This window comes from Lepisma saccharinum, chromosome 1 (assembly GCF_977018435.1).
Source record: "Lepisma saccharinum chromosome 1, izLepSacc3.1, whole genome shotgun sequence".
Lineage (NCBI taxonomy): Eukaryota > Metazoa > Arthropoda > Insecta > Zygentoma > Lepismatidae > Lepisma > Lepisma saccharinum.
In genome coordinates, this window is record NC_139229.1 from 169,756,016 (window position 1) to 169,760,744 (window position 4,729).

The 4,729-nt window shown below is 38.5% G+C and overlaps 1 non-coding gene across 1 annotated transcript; it reads right to left on the minus strand.

Annotated features, from left to right (window-relative positions):
- Positions 1 to 267: 267 nt before the first annotated feature.
- TRNAG-GCC (transfer RNA glycine (anticodon GCC)) lies at positions 268 to 338 on the minus strand. Its single transcript has one exon. It is a non-coding gene; the product is annotated as a tRNA-Gly (tRNA).
- Positions 339 to 4,729: the final 4,391 nt, after the last annotated feature.

Consider the following 4,729-nt stretch of genomic DNA (forward strand, 5'->3'; position numbering starts at 1 on the left):
GTTCCTGTCCCTGCAGCATTACTTCAGAAGCCTTCAAGAAGTGGAAAATAGCACACTTTTCAGTTTATAGACTGTAGTCTAAACAGCCGTCGCTCTATCAGCAGCAGAAGTGAAGAAATTCCAATGGATATTATTTCGCCGAATAAATAATGTAATAATAATAATAATAATAATGTAGGACTATTTTTCATTACAAGCAATTTCTTTCTTGTAGAAAGGTAGACAATTAATTTATACACGTAATAGAAAAACTGAAAAAAATTACATTGCATCGGCCGGGAATCGAACCCGGGCCGCCCGCGTGGCAGGCGAGCATTCTACCACTGAACCACCGATGCTCATATTAGAATATCCGGTTCAAGGTTATATGTTGAACATGCAACCCGATAACGTGCTTTCTAAAAACTAAACACACAGCGCTACAGTCCTTGAAGGGCCTTGGCTTACCTACCGACTGGTGGTCTCCCTCCCACACTGTTCCTCCGTCACCTGTTATAGCGTGGAGGTCTTAGACCATTATTGGGGTGACGGGTGATCAGCCCGACGAACCCCCAGCCGTTGTTGTAGGTCTTCTTGACCGGGTTACGCTCACTCACTCGGAGCTTCCCAATTTCCTCACGATGGTGGGTTGCCACCGGCCCTGCGAGGGTGAGAGTTGTACTAAAAGTAAACGAGTTGTTTTGCAGTCGTCGTCCACCACAGTGTGAGACTACAGCAACAAATTCTTCTTCGAATAGAGAGGACGTATAAAGGGAAGGAAGTGAATTTATTCCCTCACAGTGGTGACGTGCACTGGGGAGCAGCTAGTCCAGCAGAGATAGATAAATCTCACATCTCTAAATTATTTTCAATCACAATATTTATTGTCTTTTTGAAGTTGAGGCCACAGTTCATATGCAACACTGCAACATTTTTTTAACGCGCTTCTCGTCCCTCGGTTCGATCAGCGGGCGAGGCTGGTATGAGCTACCCTAGCTGGCTTTTCCATCGCCTTAAACTTAAAAATGAATAAATTCTTAGACACTATAAAATACTATTTTAATATAGATTTTCCATTAATAACAAAAAAGATTGAAACAACAAACATACATACAAAAAATTCTTGGATCACGAGTGGTATTACTATTCCAATACTGGTTGCAGATCTCCACGCTTAGAGGTGACGAAGGAAAGCGTGGGAGGGAGACCGGCAGTCGGTAGGTAAGCCAAGGCCCTTCAGGGCTGTTGCGCAAAGGATTATTATTATTATTATTAATAATAATAAACGAGAGCTGTATAATAAAGTTGACTAGTTTCAACCCTCAGATGAAAGACCATTATGGGGAATACACAAAGACACTCAAAAAGATCATAGCAGAAGCAAAGAAGATGGACAACAGTAACCAAATTAACAATGCATGCAACAAAAGTTAAACAATATGGAATATAATTTTAAAAAAACAGAGGGAAAGAATAAAAAAAACAAGCTTATCAATTGTACATAATGGCACATGAGCGGGAGGTTCTTGCCTATACATTTAATGACTTTTTCCTGAATTCTGTTAAATCATCAATTGTGGGCGCATTAAGTGCAAATCAAATCAATAACACACAAAACAACAATAATAGAAATATCAGCATCACCAATAAAAATGTCTTTATCAGCCCAGTCATTCCGCATGAAATGAAAACCATAATAAAAATTCTAAAAAATAGCACATCCTGTGGAAGCGATGACATACCAGACTTCATTGTGAAACTTTGTCCCGATGAACTCGAGGTCCCAATAGCAATACCTCTTTTTCATCTGGCTGCTTCCCTGATTCATTTAAAATAGCAAAAATTGAGCTTGTACACAAGAAAGGAGACAGAACAGACATAAAGAATTACAGACCAATGGAGGGAGACTGGCAGTCGATAGATAGGCCAAGCCACGGGTTATTATTATTTATCCTTTCTCAATTTTCAAAAAAAATAGAAAAAGCAATGTTTAACAGAATAATGTCATTCATGAAAAAAAAAATATATATATATATATCCTTTTCCAATTAGTTCGACTTCAGAAAAACAGTTACCATAAATAATGCCCTGTGTTCCATCACAAAAAAAGGTCCAAGAAGTTCATGACAAGGAAGAGAAAACAATAGGTAGTTATGCTGATCTGACAAAAGCATTCGACCTGGTTGACCATAATTTACTGCTAAATAAATTACAGAATAATGGAATAAGAGGTGTGGCCAATACATGGTTTCAGTCATGCACAATCAAAAGCAATATGTAGAAATTGAATCAACTGCGTCAAACAGGGGCGGCGCCAGAATTTTTCGACCGGATGGGCAGAAGCTGTATATTGATAAATTAGGGTGAGCAAAACAAACGTAAGGCATTATGTGAGTTTGACTAACATGTATTCCCCCCTCTCTGTCTTTCTCTTTCTCTCACTCGAGATCTCCCTCTTACCTTATGTAGAAAGCGATTTGAAAGCAAGGAATTCATCAAACATAATAATCGTATCCAGTAATTCCTATCTTTTTCACATTATGTGGGCTGTAAGTGTGACCTTTTCGAACACACTCAAATGTCAACCTCCCTTTTGAATAGTACACCCTGGAAACTGTATTATTGTAGGCAAATGAGTCTCTGGTGCCTGTAACCGCAGTCAAGATATTCCTCTTGGTGTTTTGTGTCTCCGTGCTTGTTTGTGTTCGTCCCTTCATGAGGTTCGTCTAATTACCATTCAACCTCACCGTCACCATTGGTCAAAACTAGCAGAATATCGACTTGAAATATAAGAATGAGTCAAATCAGTCTTGATTACTTTCCACAAATAGAGTATCAACAGTTCATAGCACTTCGAAAGTTGAGGTAGTAATTTCATCTCCACAAGGTTCATTTTTTATCAAAACAGATAACTCCTCAAACAAGGACGTTGCTTTATACAAGTCTGAAATGTGTTTACGTGAAATAAATAGTTTACATCTCAGGCCAATCAATGGGCGTCCGGAAGAGGGAGAAAGTGACATTTCCCCCCATGGAAAATGGATCTTACCACAAACTTATACATTACACACATACATGTATATTGCATTTCATTCACAGTAATTTATGTTAATTATTGGAAGGGTGGGTGTTGTAGGAACATGGGAGCTTCAATTTCAATCAGTGTATCTTTGAGGGGGCAGCACTATTAAGGGGGGAAATATGTCTCGTTTGCCCCTCCTTGGAAAAAATTCTGTGGACGTCCATTGGCCAATCATAATAATAGTGTAATACACCTCTTAAATGGACGCATCTTATGTTATGATAAAATGATACGGTTGACGGGGTTATTTCTGTATATCGTCTCTCCGATCGCATAACGCTCTCGCCTTATAATTAAGTAGTCCTGAGTTCGATTCCCAGTGGAAGGCCAATCCACACTCGTTAGGACTACAGTCTAAAATGGAGATCTAGTGACAATTAGCCTGTTTGAGCATGTGGATTTTAAAAAAAATCACCACTGGATTATTTGCAATTTTTTTCTTTAATTTGGCTGCCTCATTATAGGTCTCTGACACCCTCGAGTCATGGTTTCTTTCCACCCCTTTCTTCATCTTCTTTGAAATTCATGCAAGTTAATCATAAGAACTGCATAACTGCTCGTGAAAATGTATATGTTGGAAGAGAACTTGTAAATAGTGCTAGCCACTAATAATATCGATTGAGTAATTCGATAGATTTTTTCCAAACCTACAAAACTGTTACATTAAAATTTGGTCACCTCGGTATGGTAGTGATTGTGAATATTCGTTATTAATTAGAACAAATTAAAAATTGTTATTTTAGATACATTGCATTGTTTTGAAGATGACAGCTATGTAAATACGTGATAGAATAAAGGAAGTGGCACATCAAATTACCCACGGAGTGGTTATCGCAGCGCGCTATGATGCAGTATCCCGGGTTCGAATCCCGGTCTGAACATGGGCGTTTTTGGGAGTGTCAATTCATCACTTTCGTCATATCATCATTGTGGCCTCCCCGATGGCGCAGTGGTAGTGTCATTGCCTTGTAATCAAGGGGTTCCGGGTTCGAACCCGGTGGAGGGACATAGTGGTTCGGATCCCACTTTAAACTGTAGGTCCAGTCACGATTAGCCTTACCGTGCATAAAGTGGACTTAAAACACCAACTTAATCATATCATCATTGCGATTAGCCAAAAGTGAAGAAAAGCGAAATACTTTTTAAAAAAAATATCAATCAAACATAAAATTCCGCATGTCTTCTTTCCTGATATTGCAGCGTGGGCCCTCTTTAAAAGGTCGATATAATTTCGTGCGTATCTGGAGGAACCAAGGCGAAGATGATGTTTTATTTTTTTATTGTTTATTACTTTAATCATACACAGGACGAGATTTATGTGGAGGGCCGGTGCTGACATCATCATTTATGCACAGTTTCAGTTAGTCTATAACATTTAGCCCAAGTCATGTCATATGGTTAGTTATAATTATTTTTTAATATTTTTCAACATTCCAAATATCTTTTTTCTTCAATATATGGCTGCTTTTGAATCATTTTTCCCCATTGAAGGCTGGGAGCTGCAACTTTCCAAATCCTCCTAAATTCTGATTAACTCTTGATCATAAACCTTATAATTGTGAGTATCCCATAAAACTTACTAAGCCAGTTGATTGCTTCTAATCATAGCAGTGTTCACTAGATCACATTTTAAAAGAGAGTTCTGATAGTACCCAGAGCTTTCCAACG